The following is a 16,440-nucleotide window of genomic DNA, read 5'->3' as shown; positions in this document are numbered from 1 at the left end:
TATAACACCAAAAGATTAAAGGGGTTATCCAGCGCTACAAAAACATGGCCACTTTCTTCCAGAGACAGCACCGCTCTTGTCTCCAGCTTGGGTGCAGGTTTTGTTGCTCAGTTCCATTGAAGTGAATGGAGCTTAATTGCAAACTGCACCTGAACTGGAGACAAGAGTCATGCTGTCTCTGAAAGAAAGTTGCCATGTTTTTGTAGCACTGGATAACCCCTTATTACGCCCCTGCCGCACCTCCCCACAGCCCCCTCCGCTCTTACATGCTTGCTGTTGGTGTGTGAAATAGCGCCTGCAGCGAGCAGGGAAGGAGGAGCAAGCAAACACTGATCTGACGGGTTGGCGCTAGCTTGCTCCTCCTGATCGGCCAGTGTAATAGGGGCTTTAGTCGATGGAGGAAATGCAAGAAGTTACGTTTTAAAAAGATTTAGGCCGAGGCTACACTGTGATTCACATCGCCCGGAACCATGTGCCTAGTCATGTGACCCTTTCACTCATACATGCGAAGGGGGGGGGACGCACTGCGACTCCCAGGCTGTGGCAACCGTGACCTTGCTGTAGCAATGCTACCTCCATTCACTTGTATGGTTGAAAGGGACACACAACCAGGCAGAAACCAGGGGCAGTTCCTGGTCGTGTGGCCGGGAAAAGCTCAGTAGCCTCAGCCTTCATTTTGGATAGCAAGATATCTGAGACAACAGTCACTGGTGTTATGTAGAGGATAGGGGTAATGTGGTGGCATAGGAGGATTTTGCTGTTTTAGGGTCTACACAACATCCCGGTGTTGGACAACCTGTTTCTATTCCATGAATTACCCAGGTTACTTTATCTTTTTTCACTGTTATTTTATTTGAAGATCTGAAACAATTAAATGAGACACATATGCAAAATAGATAAAATAAGGCAAATAGTTTTTCATCTCGCTGTAGCTCCGTTTCTGTAAAGAAGCCTTTTATCTAATAAAAGTATGTTAGGGAATTGCTAATAAATCTCAATATCTGGTGTAAAATGTAGCTCCAACACGGCAATAAACTTCAATTATTCTCATAAATAAAGCAAATCTGGTTTCAGAATCCTAATTAGTTATATTTATGTCTTCAGCCGCCGCACACTAAACACACTTCAGTCTGCTTAACACTTCGGAGAATTTGCAGAAGTCTACATTTGTGTAGATTCAGCACTTGCATATGGGAAATTTTTATATACACTGCCGATTTTGCAAGTTTTCCCACCTACAAAAAATAGAGAGGTCTTTAATTTAGGTACACTTCAACTTTGAGAGACAGAATCTATACAAAAATTCCAGAAAATCACATTGTATGATTTTTTAAAATTAATTAGCATTTTTTCTGCATGAAATAAGTATTTGATCATCTACCAATCAGCAGGAATTCTGGCTTTGACAGACCTGTTATTTTTTATTTAAGAAGCTTCTTTTACTCATTATCTGTATTAATTAATCTGTTCGAACACACTAAAAAACAGCCTGTCCAAAAACTCAATCAGACTCCAAACTCTCCACCATGGTCAAGACATAAAGGCTGTTTAACCCTTAGAGGACCCGGCCAATTTAAATTTTTGTGTTTTTGTTTTTTCCTCCTTGTGCTTAAAAGGCCATAGCAGTTGCATTTTTCGCCTAGAAACCCACATGAGCCCTTATTTTTTTGCCACTAATTGTACTTTGCAATGGTAGGCTGAATTTTAGCATAAAGCATACACTGCGAAACCAGAAAAAAATTAAATGTGTGGTGAAATTGTAAACAAAACAACAAAACACATTTTTTTTTTTATTTGGGGGGGGGGGAGGTTACGCCTTTCATCCTGGGGTAAAACTCTTGTTATATATGTTCCTCAAGTTGTTACGATTACAACGATATGTAACTTATATAACTTTTATTTTATTTGATGGCTTTTAAAAAATTCAAACCATTTTAAAAAAAATATATGTTCTTTAAAATCGCTCTATTGCCATGCTTATAGCGCTGTTATCCTTTAGTCTGGGGGGCTGGGGGTGTCATTTTTTGCGCCATGATCTGTACTTTCTATCGGTACCTTGATTGCGCATATGCGACTTTTTGAACGCTTTTGATTACAATTTTTCCAAAAATGTGCAATTTTGCATTTTGGAATTTTTTGCGCTTACGCCCTTTACAGTGCGAGATAAGGAATGAAATAAGTTAGTAGTTTGGGCAATTACGCACGCGGCGATACTAAACATGTTTATTTATTTATTTTTATTTATAAAATGGGAAAAGGGGGGTGATTCAAACTTTTATTAGGGAAGGCGGGTTGTTTATTAACCATAAAACTTTTTTTTTTTTTTTTTTTTTTACACATATACTAGAAGCCCCCCTGGGGGACTTCTAGTATAAGTACACTGATCTCTCATAGAGATCTATGTAGTATAGTATTCTAGTATTGCATTCTATTGCTTTGGGCTGCTGCAGCCTAAAACAATAGAATGCCGAGCCGGGATCAGCCCCATTAAAGCGCAGACCCCGGCCGGTATGAGATGCGGGGATCGCTCCCCCCCACTAGACTCCAGGGATGGGCAAAAGCTGCTTTTTAAATGCAGCTGTAAACTTTGACAGCTGCATTTAGAAAGCTAATTAGTGGGCACTGCAATCGGACCGTGCCTGCTAATAGCTGCGGTCCCGGGCTGCATAAAGCACCTGGATTCGCGGCGGTTCAGAGCGGGGCCATCGCGCGCCCTATCTCCAGTCCCGTTCCTGGTGCAGGCAGTGTGACACTGCCTGTGCCGGAGGTCCCCGAAGCCTCTGTCAGTCTCCCGAAGCTCTCCCGGCAGCCGATCATCTCCGAGCTTCACCGAGCAGCTGCTTGGCTGCCCAGAAGAACTTCAGGGACCTCCGACACATGCAGTGTACATCACACTACCTGCTCCGAGAATGGGACAGGAGATGTGCGGCTGCTGGCAACGGTCACAGGTGAGTTGTTTTTTTTCCTTTAGCTGCAGTTAACCCCTGCCTGACTGCAGCAGGGCTCGAGCTAGTAAACCCTGCTGCGGTCAGGCAGTGGTTAACATTTTCCTGCGTATTAGGCGAACCCCTGACAATCTTCTTAAAAGTCAGGGGTCGTCTTATACGCTGGAAAATATGGTACTTTAAAGTAGACCCTTTTCGATTTAGTGACAGCTTTGTACACACTGGAAATTCTTTTTATCAGCTGTATGTGATAAAATATTGCATGCCTGATGGAGATGAGCAAATCTCGCGCATGTTTGGGTTTGTCTAGACCCGATCGCTCTGCATTGGATTACCGGTGGCTGAAGAAGTTGGATGCAGCCCAAGCGTGCTCCAGATTTGCGCATCTCTAGTGCCTGACCATGAGGTATTTTAAAAATTCCAGCATTTTTAATAATGTTCTGTTAAGAGATATACACTTATTAATCCCCAATGTGCCTGCTGCTCTTGGTTACGAGCAGCTTATAGAATACAATAAGATTATCACACGCCAAGTTCTAGGTCCCAGAAGTATTGGCAGTTAGGGTCCTATTCCTTGGAGTGATAATCAGCCGAATCGGCCTGATTGGTCCGATTATCGCTCCGTGGAATAGAGACAATGATCAGCCGATGATCGTGTTTAGGTTTAACCTAAAGGACAGAGCCTGAAATGGCCTTAATGACAGAGACAAATTTTATGAATATGACCTGTGTCACTTTATTCATTAATAACTTCGGGATGCTTTTACCTATCTGGCTGATTCTGAGATTGTTTTCTCGTGACATATTGTTCTTTACATTTCTGGAAAATTGGAGTCGATACTCATAACGAATCTTTATGAAAAAAACCCAAATAACGTGAAAAAATTTGAAAAAATGCATTTTTCCAACTTTGAAACTTTTTTGCTTATACAGAAAGTGGTTATACCACATAAATTATATATTAAATAGCATTAGCAACATGTCTACTTTATGTTGGCGGCATTTATTAAACGATCTTTCATTTTTTTAGACAATAGGAAGCTTAAAACATTAGCAGCAAATTTCCAAATTTTCGGTAAAATTTCAAAATCAGATATTTTTAGGGACCTGTTCAGGTTTAAAGTGTATTTGAGGGGCCTGTATGTTAGAAAGCCCCACAAAGCACCCCATTTCAGAAACTGCACCCCCCACACTCTGCAAAAGCATATCCAGAAAGTTTTTTAACCCTTTAGGGGAGTCACAGAAATAAAAGCTAAGTGTGTAAGAAATTTGAAAATTTTAATTTTCTGTGCAGAGATTTTATTGTAATCCAATATTTTTCATAATTATAAACCTATTAGCAGAGAAATGCACCCCAATATTGATTGCTCCGTTTCTGCAGTTTATAGAAATACTCCATATGTGGCCCTATTGCGCTATTTGACGCAACCACAAGCCTCAGATATAAAGGAGTGCCTAGTGAATTTCAACGCCTCCGTTATATTTGGTCATTTTTGACCGTACCACTTCAGGTTGGCAGAGGCTCTGGGGTGCCAAAACATTAAAAACACCCCTAAAGGGACACCATTTAGAAAACTACCCCCCTCAAGGAATGTAACAAGGGGTGCGGTGACCATCTGGACCCCACAGGTGCTTCACAGATTTTCCGAACAATATGGCGTGAAAAAAGAAAAAAAAAATTTTTTTACACTAAAACGTTGTTCTAGCCTTCAATTTTTCATTTTCTTAAAGGGATAAGAGGAAAAAAAAGACACAAATTGTGTAGAGCAGTTTCTCCCAAGTACGGAAATACCCCACATGTGGACATAAAGTGCCAAGCGGGCGCAGGACGAGCCTCCAAAGGGAAGAAGCGCCAATTGGCTTTTGAAAGCTGAATTTCACTGGAAAGGATTTCAAGGGCCATGTCGCATTTACAGAGCCCTCGTGCTGCCAAGACACTGGAAACCCCCCACAAGTGACCCCATTCTGGAAACTACACCCCTCAAGGAATCTAACAAGGGGTTCAGTGAGCATATGGACCCCACTGGTGACGGGCACAAATGTGGAACAATGTGACGTGAAAGGGAATATTTTCATTTTTTCACTTTCATGGCACAAATGTGCCCGTCATCAAGGGGTCAATATCCTCACTGCACCCCTTGTTAGATTCCTTGAGGGGTGTAGTTTCCAGAATGGGGTCACTTGTGGGGGGTTTCCAGTGTTTTGGCAGCACGAGGGCTCTGTAAATGCGACATGGCGTTCATCATCCATTCTAGCCAAATCCAACCTCCAAAATCCAAATGGCGCTCCTTCCTTTTGGAGGCTTGCCCTGCGCCCACATGGCGCTTTATGTCCACATGTGGGGTATTTACGGACACAGGGGGAATTGCTCTACACATTTTGTTTTTTTCCCCCTTTTTTAACCCCTTGTGAAAATGATAAATTCAAGGCTAAACCAACATTATAGTGTAAAAAATGTAATATTTCATTTTCACGCCACATTGTTAAACATTTGTGCCCGTCACCAGTGGGGTCCATATGCTCACTACACCCCTTGTTACATTCCTTGAGGGGTGTAGTTTCCATAATGGGGTGACTTGTCGGGGGTTTCAACTGTCTTGGAAACACAGGGGCCTTTTGAATGCAACATGGCCCCTCGAAATCCATTCCATCTAAATCCAGCCTCCAAAAACCAAATGGCGCTCCTTCCCTTCGGAGGCTTACCCTGCACCCGCATGGCGCTTTATGTCCACATGTGGGGTATTTCCGTACTCGGGGGAAATTGCGCTACACATTTAGTGTTTTTTTTTTTATCTTTTAGCCCCTTGTGAAAATGAAAAAATCATGACAAGATTAATGATTTAGAGTAAAAACTTTACAAAAATTACACTAAATGTTGGTCTAGCCTTGATTTTTTCCATTTCCACAAGGGGATAAAAATGAAAATGAACACAAAACATGTAGGGTAGATTCCCCTGAGTACGAAAATACCCCACATGTGGGCATAATGTGCTATATGGGCACAGGGCAAGCCACCAAAGGGACAGAGTGCCATTTAGAGGCTGGAATGGAGGATGGAGGCCATGTCGCAATTACAAAGCTCCTGTGCTGCCAGGACAGTAGAAACCCCCGACAAGTGACCCCATTCTGGAAACTACACCCCATAAGGAATATAACAAGGGGTGCAGTGAGCATATGGACCCCACTGGTGACGGGCACTTACGTAGAACATGTGCCGAGAAAATAAAAAATACCATTTTTTTCATTTTCACGTCCCAAATGTGGCCGTCACCAGGGGGCCATATCCCCGCTGCCCCCCTTGTTAGATTCCTTATGGGGTGTAGTTTCCAGAATGGGGTCACTTGTGGGGGGTTTCTACTGTCCTGGCCGCACAGAGGCTTTGTAATTGCATCATGGCAAGTCTCTAATGGGAATGGCGGCCATACCTATTTAGCTGGGGAAAAGGGACAATTCTAATTTATTTGGGGGTATTAGGCCAATTATTGGTTTATAAGGTTGAAAATGACAGGTGTCCATCAAACTCAATCTGTGTTGATCCAGAGGAAGGCAAAAAACCCTCGTAAGGCAGACGACAGTAGCCTCATCACAGGGAAAAAATTCCTTCCCGACTCGATAATGGCGATCAGAATAATCCCTGGATCAACGTGACCCCTGAATTAGGAATAAGGGACAGAATTTAGATAATGTAGAACTCCAATGACGTGTGGTACGCCTTGAAGCGATCCAGTATGCAGAGGCCGGGGGGATCAGGACATGTGTCACACTGGAAAATGGTGTCCTTCCTGATCCCCCTGTTACGCCACACTCTGCACTTCTTCTGGGGTCTCCTGTTCTCCAGTGTGGGGGACGTCACCTGGAAAATGTTGTCCTGGTGCGATACGGGGTCCTTTATATCCAGAAGCGCTGGGTCCGCTCTATTGCTGCTAAATATTAGGGCTCTATTACTGCTTCTGATATTTTCGGATCGTGCCGCAAGCTACAGTAGCTCGGGCAGCGAGGGACAGGAAGAGGGGGTGCTGGTATAAAAGTTATCTCCGTACAGGTGGTAACCTTTATCCAGCAGTGGGAAGATCAGTTCCCGGATGATCTTCCCACTTGTTCCGAGGATGGGGGGGGGGGGCATCTGGGGGCTGGATTCGGGTGTCCCTTCCTACATACACGTGCACACTTCATGCATTCCGCAGCTGGCACCCGCCGGCGGAGTGAGGCAGGCGCACGTCTCCATCCGTGTCATAGACTCCATTCTATGCACGGGCGGATTCCGCTCTCCGTCCAACGTATTCATTCTTTGGATGGACGATGGAATCCGCCCATGCATAGATTGGAGTCTATGACACGGGTGGAGACACGCGCCCGCATTAGTCCGCCGGCGGGTGCCAGCTGCGGAATGCACGAAGGGTTATCCTTCGCCATTCCGCAGTGTGCACGTTCCCTAAATCTGTAAGTGTACCCTGAGGTACTCTCACAGAGTTTGTAGAATTTCATACCGTCATCTCTTATTGGGACGGTACTGGCGGAAAAGACGTGTCTGGGAGGCAGCGTACGCTACGCTACCCCCAGACACGTCACTGGATGATGAGGATGAATGGAGGAAAGAAGGATCCCCCCATTCATCCTCACTGGCTGTTTCGGTGTCGGAGGCAATAATAGCGTATGCGTCCGACAACGAAAACACCCTGAGGGCGATCTTTATTCGGGGATTGGTATATGGGGTATGTAGTGGTGTAGTGTCAAACTTTATTCAATGTAGTGTGGTGTAATGTAGTGTTTTTTCCGTGTTTTTTTACAGTAAGTATAAAAAAAAAAACTACGCCAACAAAGGAGTTGCTGATAAATGCCGCACTTATGTGCGGCACTTATCAGCAGACTGTGGCAGTAGGATATAGAAAAAAACACCCTACGCCAAAAAGGAGGAGTTGCTGATTAGCAGCGCACTTTCGTGCGATGCTGATCAACACTCAGCGGCGATAGGGTGCGGAAAATAGAAAGAAAAAAAAATTGAAAAAAAACAACAACCTTTTTCTACATTCTGAACATCCCTGTAGCTGCTGATAAGTGTATTACACATATCAGCCGCTAGAGGGCAGCAGAGCGCAAAATCCGGAAAAAGACGAGGCTGGAGCCGAAAAAAGCCGATGGGGACCGCCGGAAATAGCCGAAGACCCGATGGAAAGACGGAGGACGCTGCGAACCCGGAAGACGCCAATCAGGACCCCGGGACAGGTGAGTAATGTACAAATACCTGCTCTGGACCCCTCAGCTACCTAGCTGAGGGGTCCAGAGCAGGTATTTACTATTTTTGTGGACTCTGATCGCCGTGCCACCGGCCCGATCGCCGTGAACGGCCGGCCGGTAAGGTAAGTATATTAGGAAAGTGTTAACCTTGGTTAACCCTTTCCTTTGCTAAATTATTGATTTTCCCTGGAATACCCCTTTAAGCATGTTGCAGGTCTTCTCCTGTGCTCCTTCTTCCTCCTGATCCCGCACGCAGCAGCAGCAGCTTCAGTGCGGCCTGTCTTAGCTGACAGACCGCTCAGCCAATCACTGGCCAGGACCACCTCGGCCAGTGATTGGCTGAGCGGTCTTGTCAGCTCAGACAGGCCGCACCGAAGCTGCTGCTGCGCGCGGGATCGGGAGGAAGAAGGAGCGCAGGAGAAGCCCTGCAACATGTTTAGGTAAAGTATGGTATTTAAACAAGGGCTGCAAGGACATTGGTAATGATGTCCCTGCAGCCCTCGCTAAACGATTATCGGGTCGTGGAATAGGCCCAGTAAACTAGCGCCGATCTAGTGGATTGGCACTCGTTTAGATTATTGATCGGGCCCCCATCGGCCCGTGGAATAGGACCTTTAGTTTCCACTGCCTTAGGGGAACTATGGGAAAGCATGTGCAATGTTGTAAAAAACACATAGCCACAGTTGAGAATAGACACCAGGAAGTGATCAGGTTGATAAGGGATAAGGACAGTACAGTGTTGTAAGTTATTTTTCCAGCACATTTGTATTTCTTTACATTACTTATGCAGTATGCATCTGATTGTACCAATGCTACATAGTGAGAAAACCCATTAAACTCTTGAAGACCAGGCCAATTTTCATTTTTGTGCTTTCATTTTTTCCTCCTTGTGCTTAAAAGGCTATAGCACTTGCCTTTTTCTACCTAGAGACCCAAATGAGCCCTTATTTTTTGCGCCACTGATTGTACTCTGTAATGACATTAATTACTTAATTTTTGCTTAAAATATGCTGCGAAACCAGAAAAAAATGATATGCGTGGTGAAATTGAACAACGCATTTTTTTTATTTGGGGGGGTTTTGTGTTTACACCGTTCACCCTAGGGTAAAACTGACATATTATCTATGTTCCTAAAGTCAGTAGGATTACAACGATATGTAACTTGTATAACTTTTTATTTGACGGCTTTTAAAAAATTAAAACCTTTAAAAAAAAGTTCCTTAAAATTGCTCTATTCCCAGCCTTAGGCTATGTTCCCACTAGGTAAGAGACCGGCTGTTCTGTGACCCCGGCCGGGTCACGGAACGGCCGGTCTGTGGCCAGATCATCTTGGGTGATCTTTCCAGCCGCGGAGCTCTGATGCGGGTGCATCAGCGCTCGCCCGCATCAGAGCTCCCCATAGCCCACAGTGGCCGTAGTTTTACGTAGTGTGAACATAGCCTTATAACACTTTTATCCTTTAGTCTATGGGGCTATATGATGGGTAATTTTTTGCACCATGATCTGTACTTTCTATCGATACCTTGTTTGCTTATATGCAACTTTTTGATCACTTTTGATTACAATTTTTTGGATTTGATACGACCAAAAATGGGCAATTTTGCAACTTTGGAATTTTTTTGCGCATACACTGTTTACTGTGCGACATCAGAAATGTGAGGCCATTATACACGTGGCAATTCAAAATATTTTATTCATTTATTTCTTTTTTAAAGAATTTATAAAATGGAAAAAGGGGAGTGATTCAAACTTTTATTAAGGAAGGGTTTTTATTTTATAAAAAAACTAATTTCATTTTTTTTTACACACTAACTGAAAGTCCCCCTGCTTTTCCACAATCGCATCACGTCGGTCGATCAGACCATTCCCGCAGACTGCCACAGTCCCAGGCTCCTTGTAGCAGCCGGGAATGCGGCAGTTCAGAGCAGGGTTGCTGCGCAGCTACCCTCTGAACTCCCCTAGCGACGCCAGGACGTACATTTACGCCCTGGGTCATCTAGGGGTTAAAGAACATTAATGCTTAAGCCCTTGAAGCCTCTATGGTTTAATCTTGCACTAAGGTAACCTTGCATCTAATATGCTGCATCCAAGTTAAGGCAGGTAAACATTGTGAATCTGAATTAAAGGGAATCTGTCACTAGGTTTATTCTGCCTTAAATGAGGGCAGCATAAACTAGTGACAGAAATGCTGAACAGATCGGTGTATTACTTTCTGTTCAGTCGTTCTCCTAATATGCAGGAGAATAGGATTCTTGCCACCCCCCTCCCCCTGCCCTCTAGCTGCTGATTGACAGGTGACTGCCTATACACACCATGGATAGATAACTGCCAATCAGCAGCTGGTGGGTGGAGTTTTCTGCTTCTCGTGAATATCTAGGACCACTGGGCCTATGCACATAATGGAGAGGACTACTTATTGTCCATGTTATTCAGGAGGAGATTTCTGGATCAGCTGCACAGAACAATGTGATACATCATTCTGTTCAGCTTCTCTCTCACTAGTTTATGCCATCCTGAGATAGGACAGCCTAAACCTACTGACAGACGTAAATGGTACTGGTAAATGTATTTGAAGTCATTTTAGGGACTGTTGATTTAAGCATCAGTACTGACTGAGTGAAGATGAGAAAATGTTAAGCCACTTTCTAAGAGAGATCATAGACTGTGCCATCAAGGACTGGGATTGATACTTGAAGAGGACATTCTACATGCTACAAAAGTTGTGTCACCATGGAATGGTTCCAGGAATGTGACAAGTTTACTTTTCTTCTGTATCTTGCACAATCCCCAGATGTCAAGCTTACTGAGCATCTTGGGGACCATATGAAAAAAGCTTGGCCTTGTTTAACACCTTGGACATCTTGCTTTACCAGGTTGCTTGGGTTGTTACAATGGATTGCCTTGAAGACAAAAATACATTTCCCTTAGTCCTAAGTGGATCTACATCTGGTGAGGTACAAATAAATAATAGATTAAATAATTTTGTTTAACTTTAAGATGCACTTCTAGCAAGAGAGCATCTTGCTAAAAAGTGCCTGTGTCTTATAGTCCACAGTTAGGGCAGCCCAACAGTGTTAGACTGTCCGTAATGGCTTCCCTGACGATCAGGCACAGTGCTGAGAGAACTCTGTAACCATTCACAGCAGCACAGTTCTCTCCCTTCTCCTGCCAGACACCTATCTGTGATATCAGTGTCTGGAAGGATAGGAAGCTGGATACAATGTGCATATCAAATCCAGCTTATCGCAGAAGGCACCCAGGAATGATATTCCTGGCCCCACGTTTCAGGTGCTGTAAAGCTGCAGGATCTTCTACAACTTCATAATTAAGACCTAAATAAGGTTCAGGAGGGAAATGTTTTAATAAGAAACTGAACACAAGAAAAAAGGGACACAATTTGAGGTTAGTTAGAGGAAACATCAGAAGCTACATGAGAAAATATTACTTTACTGAAAGAGTAGTATATTCTTGTAACAAACTTTCAGCCGATGTGGTAGGTAAATCCACAGTAAGTGAATGTAAACCTGCCTGGGATAAACATATATCTATCCTAACACAATAATAAAGGAAATATTATAAGGATAGACAAGATGGACCAGGTGGTATATTTCTGCCAACAATCTTCTATGTTTCCATGACTTCATAGGTATGTGATGAGTTACTACTGTATGTAGTGGTGCTGAGTTAGTGTACATGTAGTATACATGAGTATCACAGATGACAGCCATGTGTGTGTGTGCATATCTAGCAGAGCTGTGTGTAATGTGCATGCTGTGGGGAGCCATGTATGTGTGGGGGTGCAGTACTGTCAAATTCATTAAAATATGGAGAGAAGAGCTCAGTCGCACACTTCTCCCATTCTTGTTTAAGTGATCTCTGGGGATCTCAGCTCTCCAACAGATCAAAATGACATGTCAAAAGTTTTTTTTTTTTAATGACAGTGACATATGGGCAGTTTTTCACATGTGCAATACTGGGGCATATCTATGTCTATATTGTAGCTACAAGTCCTCGGCATGATTGCGGGTCTGATGACCTGAACTGACAGCATTATGGACATTTATGATAGGATCTGCAGTGCTGTCAGTTCAGGTGGTTAGACCTGTGGTCAGGATGAGACCATAGTCCAAAATACAGTCTGAGAAATGCCTTATCCCACCCCCCCAGTTGTCTAAGCCAGGGGTGCATCTTATAGTTAGGGAAAAATACAGTACTCACCTAGCCTTTGTGCCTCTGTTCCCTAATGGCTGTAGGGGCAGGCCAACGCTTCAGACAGCAGGAAGGTGCTGATAAGTAATGAATACTGACCATCAAGAATACTGCTCCTTAGACTTCACATTATATCTAAGGCAAACTTTTCTTCAAATTTTATTTGTCAAAGGGGCATTTCGAAAAGAGAATCTAATGAATTTCAGGCTCAATGAGTAAAAATGAAATTATGAATACAGTACACTAGATCGTTGTGATGCTTAGATTCACTTCATTTACTCTACAAAGAGTGTTACAAAACACAGCCCCCAGTCTTACAGCCTTGGAATAGTCTTAATGTATGGGTTATAGAGGGTGTACACATGGTATGTGCTCCAGGCACTTCACCAGCCTGCTGAGGTATGAATGGTGATGTGATAACAGGAATGAAAGCTGGTAAGTATAATAACAGCTCTTTGGGGTGGGGTGGGGGGATATGATAACTTTGCTGAAAAACCACATGTATGCACGGCTACCTCCCCTATATATGTGGGGTTCCTGAGGTGAGCTCCCCCTGTATTTATTGCCCAGGTCCTTCCATCAACCTTAAAGTGTTAGTATTATTTTATGAAATATTTGAACTTTCATTGGTTGTTGTCTGGGTGTTCAGACCCTCACCAGTTGATAGAACCAGCTGGGAGAAGCGTTCAGTTGAGTTCTTCACTCTGCAGCTCACTGTTCTATGGAGTGAGGGCTTTTTCTCATGCTCCATAATCCCCAGGTTAAGGAGCGTTAAGCTGCACAGTGAACTCGCAGCCGTCCTGGCGTCATGTATTAATATGATGCCAGGAGAGCTGTAGGTGCTTAAATCTTCAAACAGCTGTATAAGTAAAGTCCCATTAAGATTTAAACACTTACCATCATATTGATACATGACTCCAGGAGAGCTGCAAGTCCATTGCACAGCTTCCTGCTCCGTAAAAAATTACAGATTACGAATGCATTACGGACAAACTTTTTGCGTATTGCAGATTATGATTGCGGACATAGGGGGAGATTTATCAAACATGGGGTAAAGTTAAATCGGCCCAGTTGCCCCTAGCAACCAATCAGATTTTACTTTTCATTTTCAAAAGAGCCTGTAAGGAATGAAAGGTGGAATCTGATTGGTTGCTAGGGGCAACTGAGCCAGTTTCACTTTACCCCAGTTTGATAAATCTCCCCCATAATGTATTGTCCTGAAAATCTACTGAATCTCTGAATGAGGCCTAAGACTATGGAGCTTGTCTCCTGCAGCGAGACAGGGAGAGCAGCTAGTTCTAGTGATCATGGGGGTCCGAACACCCAGACCTCAACCAACTGAAACTATTTCACATGTCTCCATGCCATGTCAAATGTTGTGTGAAATGAAAATACCATGTTATATGTAACTATACACGCAGCTATAGAAACATGTATGACATCAGAAAAGGTCATGTCAGTTTTTAGAGTATGTTCACATTAAAGTGTCACTGTTGTTATAACTTTCAAACTCTAAATCAACAGTAGATGTGATATAAAGCAAGTTTGCAATTTACATTCATTATTTATTTTTTAGTTATCATGGAAAACACAGCACTTCCTGTTTTCTGACTCTTTTTTTTCCCCCTCAAAAAAACAGGAAACAGTCAGAAAACAGGACCTCCTGTGTACCCCAGGCCATCTGAGTGCTCACAGAGAGAAGGCAGTCATGTGATTGTCAGACACATTGAGCCGTGACTCTCTGTACTGGCTGGAATTCCTGTGTTTACTCTGTTTTTTTCAACCAGAAAATCTGCTTGCAGGAGACTGGACCTGGATTTCTGGTAAGTTCAGCTTTGTTTTACAGCATGATAACAAAAAAAAATTAATGAATGTATATTGCAGACTTGCTTTATGTCACATGTGCTGTTGATTTAGATTTTGAAAGTTATAACGACAGTCACACTTTAAAAAACACTTGGAATCCAACCCTCATTTATTTCAATTGAAAATCCAATATCAAATTGACAAGGAATTAATGGAGAATTTTGACAAGAATTAATTCCTTTGGAAAAGTGCCATTTACTCAATATAAATCTACCCTTAGGGTAGGCTGCAGATGGCATTCCCAAGACCTTATATGTGGTGGCATGTGGGCAGTGTAATCTGGGGTTGATTGCTTCTAGAACTTTTACCATACTTTGCTAATTGTTGTCAACACAGCACATTACTTCTGGATTCCTAAGTACGAGGTATTCGGCAGAGGACTCTCTGGACATTTATTTGGTTTCATATTGTTCCCAGCAAACCACTGTAAAGCCTGATTATGTCTGTTAGAGTAACGGCTTGGAATGTATAAAATCAACACTCCAAAGAAGAATTCATTCATTTGATGCCACCATCTATATTTACAATGAGTTATAGTAAATTTATTATAGTTGTAATTCATTTGTTCAATTTAAAGTTGTTCTTGTGCATGTTGTATTGAATTTACAGAGCAACCCAAATAGTTATATGCTCAGTCAATGGCTGAGCAGGTGTCTCTATTTGAACCTGGCTATTCCACCTCCTTATTGCCCGAGTGACACGTTTTATAAAGTTCCTGTTAATTTAAAGACAATTTTTAATTAAGTTTTAGTAATATTTTACTTAAACCTGTTCCCCCCATCCCTGATCCATCCTAGTAGCTGAGTTCCTTACAAAATGCGCTGGCAGGTGGCCATCTCCTCGGGGCAGCCCCCTCCAGCAGACACCAGCAGAAATCCAGTACCAACAGACTTGGGGACTCACGGCATCCGACACCTCCAACAGCGGACAAGCAGTCTCTAGTGCAGAGCACATACAGCCACTTTACAGCGGTGCACAGCACTCTGGGAAATGTAGTTTCCTGCTTGGTGCCATCTTCAGTTTAATCCCGGCTAGATAAAAACTTAATACGATAAACTGAGGCACTGAGGAGTGCAGAAGATGTATGAAAGAACTTGGGGAGTGGGGGGGGGGGGCAGAGATTAAAACAAGGGCGCTTTGGAACTTTTTTCAGAAGGCCATGGGTGGAATACTCTTTATGCCAGTTTCACGCGTAACGGATTCGCAGCAGATTTCACGCAGTGAAATCCACTGCGGATCCCTTGTCGGTCATTTTGAATGATAATACATACTTGCAGCAGTATTAACATCCCACTGCCAGTATGTAGGTGACAGCCCCCTTAACCCCCCACTGGCCGGAGTATACATTACCTGCTCCACACTCTGGCTTGTTTCGGGGGCTCCCCGCATCTGGACGTCCTACTCAGCCAATCAGTGTCCGGTAGACCCTTAAGCAAGCCAGAGCATGGAGCAGGTAATGTATGCTCTGCCTGGCGGGGTGGGGGGGCAGTGGTTAAGGGACTGTCACTGATTAAAGCAAAAAATTATCTTTTAAACTTGCAGCACTATGTCATACTGGCGTGGCCTAGAATGTCTTTGCCCCAGATCTGCAATGCCTCTTCATTCTTCCTCCCCTCCCTCCTCATAATTAGGAACCAAGGCACCGGCCACATTGTAAAATACACCACCAGTAAGGATTTACTCTCATCTAATGGATGGTACTAGCTGTTTGGTGGGGTGGGCTGGTGGACACAGAGCCGCTTTAAGGTGCAGACAGCATGAGATAGTAAGGGGCTTGATGTGCATATTCAAAGGTAACCTAAAGGCAGTAGTCTTGTTGCGCAAGGCAGAATGCAGCCATTGACTATAACTGACAAAATAAATGGGGGGGGGGGCGAATACAGGAAGATATAGCTGAAACTTCTGTCTCAGGTCAAACGCATAGATGAAGAAGAGTAGAGGTCTATGGAAGGAGTGATGGAGGACACCAACAGTGATGGGGTGAGGTGAGGAGATGGTGTGAGAGTGGAAGACACTGAATGTGCTATTAGGTATAATGAGATCTAAGGTATGATAAGATCTAAGAGAGGGCCAAGACTGTGATGCCAAGAAATTAGAGTTTTTGTAGGAGGAGGGAATGATCTACTATGTCCAAGGTAGAGGACACATCATGGAGAAAGAGCACAGTGTACTGGCATGATGTTTT

The 16,440-nt window shown here is 43.4% G+C and overlaps 2 protein-coding genes across 14 annotated transcripts in view; one reads left to right on the top strand and one right to left on the bottom strand.

The window, feature by feature from the left end:
* The window catches only part of CRYBB1 (crystallin beta B1), an 87,884-nt gene that overhangs the window by 38,683 nt on the left and 32,761 nt on the right, over positions 1-16,440 (bottom strand). The window lies entirely within an intron of this gene.
* The window catches only part of CRYBA4 (crystallin beta A4), a 59,843-nt gene that overhangs the window by 21,476 nt on the left and 21,927 nt on the right, over positions 1-16,440 (top strand). For 3 of the 10 annotated variants that reach the window (XM_069961314.1, XM_069961308.1, XM_069961306.1), the window contains exon 2: positions 14,029-14,212. The exons of the other annotated variants lie outside the window; for them this stretch is intronic. The gene's annotated coding sequence lies outside the window, so the exon portion shown is untranslated. The remainder of the gene's footprint in view (positions 1-14,028; positions 14,213-16,440) is intronic. 10 annotated transcript variants of the gene reach the window in all.

The sequence above is a fragment of the Dendropsophus ebraccatus genome, chromosome 3 (genome assembly GCF_027789765.1).
Source record: "Dendropsophus ebraccatus isolate aDenEbr1 chromosome 3, aDenEbr1.pat, whole genome shotgun sequence".
In the NCBI taxonomy this organism is placed as follows: Eukaryota; Metazoa; Chordata; class Amphibia; order Anura; family Hylidae; genus Dendropsophus; species Dendropsophus ebraccatus.
The sequence above is the reverse complement of the archived record's forward strand: the minus strand, read 5'-3'. Positions and strand labels throughout refer to the sequence as shown.